Source organism: Bos mutus, chromosome 4 (assembly GCF_027580195.1).
Source record: "Bos mutus isolate GX-2022 chromosome 4, NWIPB_WYAK_1.1, whole genome shotgun sequence".
Lineage (NCBI taxonomy): Eukaryota > Metazoa > Chordata > Mammalia > Artiodactyla > Bovidae > Bos > Bos mutus.
The window spans coordinates 90,757,498-90,772,603 of record NC_091620.1 but is presented as its reverse complement, the minus strand read 5'-3'; positions in this window follow the sequence as shown (position 1 = coordinate 90,772,603).

The following is a 15,106-nucleotide window of genomic DNA, read 5'->3' as shown; positions in this document are numbered from 1 at the left end:
GTGGAGAAAAGGGAATGCTCCTGCACTGTTGGTGGGAATGTTAATTGATATAGCCACTATGAAAGACAGTATGGAGAGTCCTTTAAAAACTAGGAATAAAACAACCATATGACCCAGCAATCCCACTCCTAGGCATATACCCTGAGGAAACCTAAATTGAAAAAGACACATGTATCCCATTATTCACTGCAGCACTATTTACAATAACTAGAACATGGAAACCACCTAGATGTCCACTGACAGATGAATGGATAAAGAAGTTGTGGTAAATACACACAATGGAATATTACTCAGCCATAAAAAGGAACACCTTTGAGTCAGTTCTAATGAGGTGGATGAACCTAGAACCTATTATACAGAGTGAAGTAAGTCAGAAAGAGAAAGATAAATATCATATTCTAATGCACATATACAGAATCTAGGAAAATGTTACTGAAGAATTTACTTACAGGGCTGAATTGGAGAAACAGACATAGAGAATAGACTTATGAACATGGGGAGGTGGGAGGGGAAGGGGAGATGTATGGAAAGAGTAACATGGAAACTTACATTACCATATGTAAAATAGATAGCTAACAGGAATTTGCTTTATGGCTCAGGAAATTCAAACAGGGGCTCTATATCACCTAGAGGGGTGGGGTGGGGAGGGAGATGGGAGGGAGGTTCAAAAGGGAGGGGATATATGAATACCTATGGCTGATGTTTGACAGAAAACAACAAAATTCTGTAAAGCAATTATCCTTCAATTTAAAAATACATAAAAAAATTTTTAAAGGTATAGGAAAGGCCAAAAGAAAAAAAATCTTCCAACAAACAAAAGTTCAGGACCAGATGGTTTCATAGGCTAATTCTATCAATCACTTAAAAAAAAGCTAATACCTATCTATCTTAAACTCTTCCAAAAAATAGCAGAGGAAGGAACACTCCCCAACTTATTCTATAGAACCACGAGCACTCTGCTAACAAAACCAAAGATATCACACACACAAAAAAAATAAAATTATGGGCCAATATCACTGATGGACTTTGATGTAAAAATCTTCATCAAAATACTAGCAAACCAAATCCAACAACACATTAAAAGCATCATATACCATGAACAAGTGGGATTTATACCAGTGATGCAAGGGTTCTTCAATATACACAAATCAACATGACGATACCATATTAACAAACTCTTCAAACCCCATGATCATCTCAGTAGATGAGAAAAAAAGCATTTGACAAAATTCAACACCCATTTATGATAAAAAAAACTCTTCAAAAAGTGGTCACAGAGTAAAAATACCTCAACATAATAAAGTCCAGATATGACCAACCCACATTCTCAATGTGGAAATATATTCTCAGTGGTGGAAAGCTGAAAGCATTTCCTCTAAGATTGGGAACAAGACAAGGGTCTTCACTCTCACCACTTTTATTCAACATAGCTTTGGAAGCCTTAGCGATGTATAGTATCATTTCATCAGAGATGAAAAAGGAGTAAAAGGAATCCAAGTTGGAAAAGAAATAATACTCTCACTGCTTGCAAATGAAATGATACTACACATAAAAATTTCTAAAGATGCCACCAGAAAACTACTAGAGCTAACTGATGAATTTAATAAAGTCACAGGATACAAAATTAAGGCAATAATCCATTTTCTCCCTACAACAAAAATAATCAAGTACCTAGGAATAAACCTAACCAAAGGTAAATGATCTATATGCAAATAAATAAATAAGACTGATTAAAGAAATCAAAGATGACACAAGAAGATGGAAAGATATACCATGTTTGTGGATTAGAAGAACAAATATTGTGAAAATGACTATTTTACCCAAAGCACTTTGCAGATTTAATGCAATCAATACCAAATTACCAATGGCATTTCTCAGAGAACTCAAACAGAAAAATTTTACAATTAGTATGGAAACACCAATGACCTGAATAGCCAAAGGAATAGTGAGAAGGAAATATGTAACTGGAGGAATCAGGCTCACTGACTTCAACAAATTCTACAAAGATACAGTAAGACCCATATGGCACTGGCCAAAAAACAGAAATACAAACCAATGCAACAGGATAGAAGGCTCAGAGATAAGCACACACACCTATGGTTACCTAACCAATGACAAAGGTAGCAAGAATACACAGTGGAGAAAAGACAGCCTCTTCAATAAGTGGTGCTGGGAAAACTGGACAGCTATATGTAAAAGAATGAAATTAAAACACTCCCTAACATCATACACAAAAATAAACTTAAAATTGATTAAAGACCTGAATGTAAGGCCAAACACTATAAAACTCTTAGAAGAAAACAGAGGCAAAACAGTCTTTGACATAAATCACAGCAGGGTCTTATTTGAGCTACCTCCTACAGCAATAAAAAGAAAAAGAAAAATTAACACATGGGAGCTAATTAAATTTAAAATTTTTTGCACAGCAAAAGAAACTATAAACAAGATAAAAAGACAACCCTCAGAATAGAAGAAAATACTTGCAAATGAAGCAACTAACAAAGGATCAACATCCAAAATATATAAAGAGCTCATGCAACTCAGTATTAAAAAAAATAACCCAATCAAAAAATGGCTAGAAGACCTAAATAGACATTTCTCCAAAGAAGACATACAGACAGCCAAAAGGCACATGAGAAGGTGCTCAACATTACTAATTATTAGAGAAATGCAAATGAAAATTTTAATGAGGTATCACATCACACCAGTCAAAATAGCCATTATCAAAAAATCTACAGGCAATAAATTCTGGAGAGGATTTCGAGAAAAGAGAACCCACCTGCACTGCTGGTGGAACTGTAAATTGATACAGCCACTATTGACAGCAGTATGGAGGTTACTTAAAAAACTAAAAATAGAACTACCATATGACTCAGCAATGCCATTACTGTGCACTTACCCAGAGAAAACCATCATTCAAAACAATGCATGCACTCCAGTGTTCACTGGAGCACTGTTTACAATAGCCAGGACATGGAAACAGCCTAAATGTCTGCCAACAGAGTAGATAAAGAAGACATGGAACATAAATACAATGGAATATTACTCAGCAAAAAAGGAAAAAAGTTGAGTCATTTCTAGTGAGATGGATGAACCTAGATGTTGTTATATACAGTGAAGTAAGTCAGAATGCATACATGTGGAATCTAGAAAAATAGTATAGATGATTTTATTTACAAAAGAAAAACAGGAGCAAAGACGTAGAGAACAAGAAGGGGAGCGGTGGGATGAATTGGGAGATTACACTTGACATATACACAATACTGATATTATATGTAAAATAGATAACTAACGAGAACCTACTGGATAGCTCATGGAACTCTTATCAGTGCTCTTTGGTGATCGAAACTGGAAGGAAATCCAAAAAAGAGGGGATATATATATATATATATATAAGTATAGCTAACTCACTTTGCTGTTCAGTAGAAACTAACACTGTAAAGCAACTATACTCCAATGAAAGTTAATTAAAGAAAAAACAACAACATGAAGAACCAAAGACTGAATCATGGAGCATTTCAACCAATTCTCTCAGGTTGAGGAGAACAGAAGGGATCATAAAGGGAACATGAAGAAGAGTAAAAATGTGGACAAATATGGGAGTGTAGAAACCTTGAATCCAAGTGAAGAAATGTATCAAATAGAGATTCATTATCTTTTTTCTATTGAGGTGCATTTTGTTAGAATGATGTTTTTGCCCACCATAAATATATGGCATCTAGGATTTAAAACTATAGAATATTCTAAGTAAATTATGCTTAGATGGAGTTATGCAGAGTTTCAAAGAATAGCAAGGTGAGATAAAAAAAGCCTTCTTAAATGAACAATGCAAAGAATAATAGAGGAAGACAATACAGAATGGAAAGACTAGAGATCTCTTTAAGAAAATTAGATACCAAGAGAATATTTCATGCAAAAGATGGGCACAATAAAGGACAGAAACAATATGTACCTAACAGAAGCAGAAGATATTAAGAGGAGGTGGCAAGAATACGCAGAAGAACTATACAAAAAAGATCTCAATGACCCAGATAACCACAAAGGTGTAATCACTCACCTAGAGCCAGATATCCTGGAGTGTGAAGTCAAGTGGGCCTTAGGGAGCATCTCTATGAACAAAGCTAGTGGAGGTGATGGAATTTCAACTGAGCTATTTCGAGTTCTAAAAGATGATGCTGTTAAAGTGCTGTACTCCATATGCCAGCATATTTGGAAAACTCAGCAGTGGCCACAGGACTGGAAGAGATAAATTTTTTCATTCCAATCCCAAAGACAGGGAATGCCAAAGAATGACCAAACTACTGCACAATAACACTTATCTCACAGGCTAGCAAGATAATACTCAAAATCCTTCAAGCTACGCTTCAGCAGTATGTGAACTGAGAACTTCCAGACATACAAGCTGGATTTAGAAAAGGCAGAGGAACCAGAGATCAAACTGCCAACATCTGCTGGATCAAAGAAAAAGCAAGGGAATTCCAGAAAACTTCTGCTTCATTGACTATGCTAAAGCCTTTGTGTAGATTACAACAAACTGGAAAATTCTTAAAGAGGTGGGAATGCCAGACCACCTTACCTGCCTCCTGAGAAACCTGTATGCAGGTCAAGAAGCAACAATTACCACTGTACATGGAACAATGGACTGGTTCCAAATTGGGAAAGGAGTACCTGAAGGGTATATATTGTCACCCTGCTTATTTAATTATAATCAGAACACATCATGTGAAATGCTGGGCTGGATGAAGCTCAAGCTGGAATCAAGATTGCTGGGAGAAGTATCAACAACCTCAGATATGCAGATGTCACCACCTCAGTGGCAGAAAGCAAAAAGGAACTAAAGAGCCTCTTGATGAAGGTGAGAGAGGACAGTGAAAAAGCTGGCTGAACTCAACATTCAAAAAACAAAGATCATGGCATCCAGTTGCATCCCTTCATGGCAAATAGATGGGGAAACAATGGAAACAGTGACAGACTTCATTTTCTCAGGCTTCCAAATCACTGTGGACGGTAACTGCAACCATGAAATTAAAAGACGTTTGTTCCTTGGAAAGAAAGCTATGACAAATCTAGACAATGTAAAATGAAGAGACGTTACTTTGCTGACAAAGGTCCTTATCGTCAAAGCTCTGTTTTTTCCAGTAGTCACGTATGGGTGTGAGAGTTGGACCATAAAGAAGGCTGAGTGGTGAAGAATCGATGCTTTTAAACTATGTTGTTGGAAAAGACTCTCGAGAGTCCCTTGAAAAGCAAGGAGATCAAACCAGTCAATCCTAAAGGAAATCAATCCTGAATATTCATTGGAAGGACTGATGCTGAACTTGAAACTCCAATACTTTGGCCACCTGATGGGAAGAACTGACTCATGAGAAAAGACCCTGATACTGGGAAAGATTGAGGGCAGGGGGATAATGGGGTGACAGACGATGAGATGGTTGGATGGCATCACCGACTCAATGGGCATGAGTTTGAGCAAACTCCAGGAGAGAGTGAAAGACAGGGAAGCCTGGCGTGCTGCAGTCCATGGGCTTGCAAAGAGTTGGACACGACTGAGCAACTGAACAACAACTACAAGATGGAGGTAACACTCACTCACTGCAATAATGATAAAAAATAGGACCTATTTTAGAAATTTTCATTTGATTTGAATTTAGTTCCAAAAGGAATGTGAGATGTTACTAGGAATCCCACTATTAAGTCAGAATTTTATTTTCGTTTCTGTATGTTTGGGGTTATGCAAAATTGAACTAGTCATAATCCTTTCGTGTGTGCTTAGTTGCTCAGTCGTATCCGACTCTTGCAACCACGTAGACTGCAGCCTGCCAGGCTCCTCTCTCCATGGGATTCTCCAGGCAAGAATACCAGAGTGGGTTGCCATTTCCTTCTCCAGGGGATCTTCCCGACCCAGGAATTGAACCTGGGTCTCCTGCATTGCAAATCTTTACCGACTGAGCTACAAGGGAAGCCCCATCATAATCCTTTAGTTCATAACCAACTTTTAGCACTGCATGGTCTGCTTTCCTTTATATAGTTATTTATAGATTTGTATTTATCATTCATAAGCCCCGACCTAAAATTCAGCAAACAAAACAAAAGTTAGGACTTTTAAAATTACTTAAATCTGACAATACTGCATGCCTACCATTCCATTCTTTTGACTTCTCCCCAAGATAGTCATTCTCTTGAATTTCATGTTTACCATCCTTACCATGCATTACTTTTTCACAGATTTAATACCTATGTAAGTATTCTTTTGCAAGTATATCTTATTTTAGTTATTTTTAATGTATCAAAAGGATAAAATGTTTACTATTTTTAGGCTTGTTCATTTAAAATCATATTGCTGCAATGCACACATATTGCTTTATATTTGTGCAGTTTATTTTGACTGCTGTATAGTATTCCATTGTGTCAATGAATTCCATTTATTCATTACTGATTGTTGAACCCTTTGCACTGTTTCTAGATTTTTGCTAGTGTGAAAAGTACTCTTATGGATATTTGTGTACATTTTTCCTGTTGTATATAAATCTGTTCCATTGCTCTCTTTCTGCTGCTAATGCTACTACTAAGTTGCTTCAGTCATGTCCAGCTCTTTGAGACCCTATGGACTGCAGCCTACTAGGCTCCTCTGTCCAGGGGACTCTCCAGGCAAGAATACTGGAGTGGGTTGCCATGTCCTCCTCCAGGGGGATTTTCCTGACCCAGAGATTGAGCCCATGTCTCTTTACATCTCCTGCATTGGCAGGTGGGTTCTTTACCACTAGCACCACCTGGGGGGCCTGGTTTTTTCCTAGCCCTGTACAAATATTATACTACCTTAATTACTAGAACTTGATGATAACTTTAGGTATCTTATGAAGCAAGTTGTACCAAGTTGCCCTTCAGTTGTCCTAGTGTTTCTTAATCATTTGTTTTCTCATGTAAATTTTACTATCAACTCGTTGAGTTTTACAAAAAATTTTTTGATATTTTTATTAATGAAGACTAAATTAGGTGGGAATAACAATTGGTTTGCTCACTTATAGGGGCTGGCAAGTCTAAAATATGCAGTTGATGCCCCAGTTCAAGTCTGAGTCTGAAGGCTGACAGATGGCTGTATAAGCAGGAAAAGGCTATGTCTCAGTTTGAAGGCCACCAGGCAGAGACTTCTTATCAGGGGAAAGCCAGTCTTTTGTCTTATTCATGCCTTTAACATGCTGGATGAAACCCACAGAATTATGAAGAACAATTTTCTTTATTTAGACTACTGATTTAAATGTTAATTCCTTACAAAAACACCCAGAATAATGTTTGACCAAATATCTGGACACTCTATGGCCCAGTCAAGTTAGCATGTAAAATTAACCATTACATTCATCTACTGAGGTGATCCCATGAGTTTTTCTGATCATGTATTAATATGATGACCAGTAATTAATTTCCTAATGAGTTCTATTTCATGAGTTTTTGTATACAATGACTTGAGGGGTTTTAAACTATCATTTATCAAATTTTTGCATTTATCTAAGTGAGAGTTACCTATTATTTCCTTTCTTGTACTCTTATCTACATTTGAAAATATAGTTATTTAAGCCACATAAGATAAATAGGGAGTGTTTTCTATTTTTCTCCTCTCTGGAGTAATTTGTGTAGTATCAACTTCTTTTTGTTTCTTAGGAGTTATAAGAACTTGCCTGTGAAAACAAATTGGACCTAATGTTTTCTATTTGGGAAAATGCAACTCAATACCAGAAAAACAAACAACCCAAATAGTGGGCAGAAGACCTAAACAGATATTTCTCCAAAGAAGACATACAGATGGCTAAAAAACACATGAAAAATTCTCAACACTGCTCATTATTAGAGGAAGACAAGTCAAAACTACAATGAGATATCACCTCACACCACCAGAATGGCCATGAGCAAAAGGTCTACAAACAATAAATGCTGGAGAGGGTGTGGAGAAAAAGGAACCCTCTTGCAATGTTGGTGGGAATGTAAATTGACACAGCCACTATGGAGGACAGTATGCTGCTGCTGCTAAGTCGCTTCAGTCGTGTCCAACTCTGTGCGACCCCATAGACGGCAGCCCACCAGGCTCCCCTGTCCCTGGGATTCTCCAGGCAAGAACACTGGAGTGGGTTGCCATTTCCTTCTCCAATGCATGAAAGTGAAAAGTGAAAGTGAAGTCGCTCAGTCGTGTCAGACTCTTAGCGACCCCATAGACTGCAGCCTACCAGACTCCTCCGTCCATGGGATTTTCCAGGTAAGAGTACTGGAGAGGGGTGCCATTGCCTTCTCCAGGAGGACAGTATAGAGATTTCTAAAAACTAGGAATAAAACCACCATATGACCCAACAATCCCACTACTGGGCATATACTCAGAGAAAACCAAAACTGAAAAAGACATATGTACTCCAGTGTTCACTGCAGCACTATTTACAATGGCTTGGACATGGAGGCAACCTAGATGTCCATCAAGAGATGAGTGGATAAAGAAGCAGTGACATATATACAATGAAATATTACTCAGCCATAAAAAGGAACACATTTGAGTCAATTCTAATGAGGTGGATGAACCTAGAGCCTATTACACAGAGTGAAGTCAGAAAGAGAAAAACAAATATATTAACGCACATATATAGAATCTAGAAAGACGGTACTGATGAACCTCATAGAGAACACACTTATTATGGACATGGGCGGTGGAGGTGGGAAGCAGAGGGTGGGACAAATGCAGAGAATAGTATGGAAACATTAATACACTTACCATATGTAAAATAGATAGCCAGTGGGAATTTGCTGTATGACTCAGGCAGTTCAAATCAGTGATCGGTGACAACCTATAGAAGTGGGATGGCGCTGGAGGTGGGAGGGGAGTTCAGGAGGAAGGGGACATATGTACACCTATGGTTGATTCATCTTCATGTATGACAGGAACCAACACAATATTGTAAAACAATTATCCTCCAATGAAAACACATTTAAAAATGTTTAACTACTAACTTAGTGACTTTTACATCGTTACCGAGATAATTCATATGTCTTACATTTTAGTAATTTTAGTTATAGCTTCCTAGGAATTTGACCACTGCTGCCAAGTTTTCAAATGTAATGATATACATTTCTTTATCATTTTCTCTTACTATATTAGATTATGCCCCTTTTATTATTTCTAATAATGATTATTTATGCCTTCTGTAATTTTCTTAGTCTCGCCAAAATTTTGTCTATTTATAAGTCTTTTCTGAGATTAAACTTTTATGCTTTCATTTCTCTGAATCGGTTGTTTTCTCTTTCTGTCAAGGCCATATAGTAAATATTTTAAACTGTGTTTTATAGAGATCATATGGCTACCATAACAGCTACTCAACCCTTACATTGTGGCATGGAAGTGGCATGGTCAATACTGAATGAACTGACATAAATGTGTTTCAATAAAACTTTATTTACAAAATAGTCAACAGGGCTAAAGGCTACAGTTTGCTGACCTCTGCTTTATTTCATTAATTTTTTCTCTTATTTATTTATTGTTTCTATGGGACTTTTTTGTTATTCCCCTAGGTCATCCAGCTGAATGCCTAAGTCATTAATTTTTGACTCTCCTTGGTACATAAAAATTTACCCCTCAAATAAGTGCAGTTAAGTCCCTCTCTTTAAAAAGTGAGTTAAGTAACTTTGTGGATAACGTTTTCATCAGTAGCAAATACACACAGACCCTACTGCATGCAGTTTTTGATAATAGCTCTGTAGATTTATCATAAAGAATGCCTAGCCTTAGAACACGGGGTTTACTAGATGATTCAAAGAGAAGGACAGATATCTTCAGGCCAAACAGACCCTGAAAATTAAGGTATTATCTAACAGAAGCCATTAGACACAAAACAAACAAACAGTCAAAGAAAAGGAGCAAATAGAGATACGGAAACCCAGAAAGGCAACGAGTTTGTATTGTGCTTATTGCAGGTTAGGGTCTCTGGGACCAGAGGCTGAGACGAAGTTTTCAGGAATTAATACCACTGGAAGGGAAAGAGATGAAGTAGAAAGGGCCAGAGGGAATTCAGCTTGGGAATGCAAACCCTACAAAGCCTCTGCCAACACCACAAGGAGGTCTGGAATTAGAATAGCTCTTCAGAGATATCTAGCACTGAGCTGAAATGGTCAAGGTTTTATGTCACCCTGCGGCTAGTCACTAGATATAGTTGCTTCTGGAAAATTGTGCCTAGGGCCCAGACAATGGTCTACAGCTGAGGAAACCCTGAAGGGGCTGACAATGCAAGTCTGCCTGCTGACAGTCAGAATTAAACATCATCCCATGAAATGAGGTCTGGGCCCACAAGCCCTTGTCCACCAGAGATGTCCATCTTTATTTCTGACATCATGTTAGGCTCTATGAAAGGTGCCCTAGGCTGTTTGAGGAAGATGGACACATAAGTTTTGGTTCAATTTTTAATATCCCTAAAGCTTCCACTACAATGCATCACCTTGATTGCCAAGATTCAGCCTTATCTAGAGACTGAAATCCTCAATTCCTTGGAAAATGGACCTCTCTTATTGACAAATTTTGCAGGGTTGTTCATGATTTAGGTTCTTCTTATCAAGTGTGTGTGTGTATTCTGCCAAAGAAAGAATGCCAATAAAGAATCACCATCACCTTGTCAATTAGAAAAGGTTCCGTTTTCAAATGAGAAAAAAAAGATTTTCTCACATTTCTTAACTCTTAAAAATGACACCTGCTTTTTAAGAAAATTACATAAAACATATGAATATTTATCACAAGCATTTTAAGGATTCATTCATTTCCCAGCCCATGCAGCCACAGCACTGGAAAAGGAAATGACAAACCCTCTCCAGTATTCTTGCCTGGAAAATCCCATGGACAGAGAAGCCAGGCAGACCCCTTATAGTCCATGGGGTCACAAGAATGGACACGACCTGGCAACAAAACCACCATAAACAAAGCCAAGTAGTAGACTGAGCTTGTTAGAGATAAGGAGGATTGTTAAGAATACCATTGTTACATGTAATTTGAGCATACTCCTTTTAATAATAATAAAACCTAGGTTTATGAGCACATAATAAATGAATGACTTTTAAAAAAATTTTGCACTATTTTCCACTCCTGGCTCTGTGCTGGTATTTAAAAGATGCAAATATCCTGAGATTTTCTAGGCTACCTGGCAAAATTACATTAATAATGTCCTTGGGAAATGTTCTCCCCTTATATTTTTCTGTTGTGTATGGTGTGTGTGTCCTGAAGAGCAAGATGTGTTTGTCTTCTGTGACTTCTTCCCAGACAAGAAATAGCTTGAGGTAGCACAAGTGGAATGAAATATCACGTCTTAGATTCATCCGAAGTGTTTAGCTCACACATTTGTAACCTATAAATTTTGTAAACCAAATCCCAGGAGTCCAGTGACTTAAGAATTACCAGCACATGCAAAAGTTAGTGGCATAGTAGTTGCCAAGGAGTGTTGAACATCCTCTATGCGACGGCCACATTTTTCAATGTCTCGATGCCACAGGGCAAAATATTTTCTGCTGCATACAGTATGATTATCTGTGAATGCACCATTCTTCTATAAAGTGTTCTTCTTTGTAGCTAGTTCAAAATCTCAGCATTTATATGTTATAAATTGCCTCAAACCTGAATAATCATAATATGGTGGATAATCTAACAACTGTCAGATTTTAACTCAAGAGTTTTGTTGGTATTTCTCTATGCATTATTTTGTCTCAAAATGTATATCATACTGTAACTCAGAATGCAGTTGTCTTCATGTTTTGCAGCCAGACTGACAAAAACCACGATGGTCATGGCAAATTCTCCCATTTCCACTTTATGGAGTGTTAACTGAGAAACATAATTTTGACGTTTTAAAGACTGGGACTTAGGTATTTTCCCCAAACCACACTATCTGAGGGAAAGGAAGCAATTCCTATTAACCTATAGGACACTTAATTGGGAGGACTGTCTAACTGAGACATCTTCCAGATACTCCATTTAAACATAATGATGTATAATGGCAGTAACTGCCACTTAATTAGGAGAGCAATTCTGCTACATCTGAAAGAACCAAACCATTGAAGAGTGTTGCTTTCCTATTAAAAGTTTTCCTATTGGCTCAGAAATTATATTTTTACTTTTCTAAACTCTCAATTCCTGATATTGAGGCTATTTCCTAGTTATTTTAGCCCCACTGCCATTCTTAATTTCCAATGATTATGGGATGATGAATTTAATTAAAACAATTTTACTTGGAATATTATCTTGGGAAATGTAAGGGAAGAAAATGAAAATTATAAAATGTCTATGTTATGTCAGGGGCCATATTACATATTTAAACGTATAATAGCTCCTTTGATATTCACAAGATATTATTTCTCATGTCTTAAAAATGGCGATCCTGAAGCTCAAAGAAGTTAACTGTTGTGAGATTACACCCGCGCCGCCCCCCACCCCCCCCCAAAAAAAAGGCCAAGTGACTTGTAAACCTCAATCTATTTTATCCTTCTTTGTAGATATGGGTTCTTTGGATTTTAACAAGTGTTAATATGATTTTATTATGATTAATAATATGATTGTTAATATGATTTTAACAAGTTTTATCAAGAATCCACATTTTTTGAACACCCATGAAGAATAAAGAAGAATAACAAGTTTATAAGCTATTCCAACAGTCTTTTACTTGTCAGTTCAAAGTCTATTTAATGATTCATTTATTTGCAGAAACAGTTCACATTTTCTCACATTCAACTGAATTCTGGTAGGTGAAAATGAAGCTGGAAGAATATGACAATTAGGTTGCGAATTGTACTGCCGCCACCACCAGAAGTTTATTTTCTAAGAAAGACAGGCTAGAGTAAAAAATATTATATACCTGAAGGCACAATCCTAACCTAGGATGTATTTTTAGGTTTTGCTGAAGCCAGCAATCTTTCTCCTTGCCTAGTTTTCTGAACACAAGAAATAATACCCTAGAAGGTCTTTATGTTGGCTTCTGGAGAACTTAAACACACACACACACACACACACACACACACACACACACACACCACTCTCTACACTCCATTCTCCCAAAGCAGTAGTGGCTGCTAGACATTCATGTTCGTCCATCTATCAGAATTAGGTAAAAAGAGTGGAGACAGTTTTCCAAATTGGACCTCCAAATCTTCTGCTTAGGAAAACAAAAATCGGTTTTCCTTTCTGCAGTGATAAAATACCCTTGGTAAGTGCTTAAGTGCTTCCTTAGTTCTATGTTTTGCTATACCTATACAGACATATCTAGAATAAAGTCAATAACAGGATAATGTTTATAAAAATTCTGAAACTAAGTCAGTGTAGTTTTATAAATTTAAATCAAAGAAAGGACACAAATTGGTTCCACTATTATATTTTTACATTATCCCAACTCATGAGTATTGGAATATTTTAGCTTGTTTCTCATTACCAAGTGATCATTTCTTCTGATATTTCTTTTTGATTAAAAAAAAAAATGAAATAGGGCTTCCCTGGTGGCTCAGTGGTAGGGAGTCTGCCTGCCGGTATGAGGGACACAGGTTTGGTCCCTAGTCCAGAAGATTCCTTATCCCATGAAGCAGCTAAGCCCATGTACCACAACTATCGAGCCTGTGCTCTGGAGCCCATGAGGTGCAGCTACTGAGCCCACTGCCAAGCCTGTGCTCTTCAACAAGAGAAGCCACCGCCAAAGGGAAGCCAGCACACCCACAACTAGAGAGCAGCCCCGCTCGCCCCAGCTAGAGAAAAGCCTGGGCGGCAACCAACATCCAGCACAGCCAGAAATAACCTAATGAAACTATAAAATGAAATAATAAAAATTAAAAATAATATGAAATAAACCCTAAGATTTTGCTGGAGGTATGAGACTTAAATGATAGGAAGTAAAATTCTATAATGCTGAACATGAATATGTCATGGTCATTCTTGAGGCTTATTTATTTTTATAATGGAGAACTTTTAATATAGTAATAAATTATCATTAAAGTAGTATTATAAGGCTAAATCTATTTATCCAAAATTAGAAAACCTTTAAATAGAAGGCACTAGAATTTCTCTTGATCTTCCCTAGATTTATTTATTTTTTACTGACTATATTTGACATATAACATTGTGTAAATTTAGGGTGTACAATGGGTTAATTTGATACATTTGTGTATTGCAATATGATTGCTGTTGTCATGGTATCTCACAGCTCTATTGTCTCACATAATTACCTTTCTTTCTAGTGGTTGGGGTAATTTTTAGTCTCAGAAAACTTGAGATATATTAAGAATTTAAGCAAATGCAAGCTCTTACAGGAAACAGATTTTTCTTATCAATTTAACTCCCTTAAATAAATGTTGACTCACCTATGTCCATTAAGGTACACTAAACAGATGATAGGTGACTTTCAGAATTGGACACTCTAGCATTGGGGGAAAGGACAACTGCCTAACTTGGTCTGGTATATCAGTGATATCACAGTACTATGCAATATTTATTAGAAACTATATACTGAATATTTGTTTTGTGACAACCTCTGTGTAACACAATTGGCATAAGAACACTCTTTCTTGCTGGAGTATCCTGAGCAAGAAAGGAGATAGAAAGGGCAATTAGGGTCATTTTTTACTTGAAAGAATGACTGCCAGACAAACTGGCTCTTTGGCCTTGGATATTTACCAGCTATTTTCCTCAAAGTTTACCAAAATGGGCTTGTCACTCTAAAATAATTTTTCAATTTCACATTTGTTGCCAATGATAAAATTCAATCTTTCAAATAGATTTTTTTCAGTTTTGGAAAACTTACATTAACCATTATGAATCTGACAGCTTCCCAATACTTTAAGATTTCTGGATGAGATTGGTGATATTAATGAATGTGAGGGTTTTTTTGTATAGTAAAATGTGTCCACATTTAGAAGTTCTGCATAACTTGCTGAACCAATATTTTCCAAATGATCAATATATAATGTTACAAAATCACACAGTGGTAAAAGATCTATTCAAAGTACAAGGTATATGAATAGATATTAATGGAACAGAGATGAAAAATGCACTGTTGTGGTTTCAAATCCCAAATTTAAACTAATCTTTAAGTTACCACTATTGTTGAGTTTTGGTGTA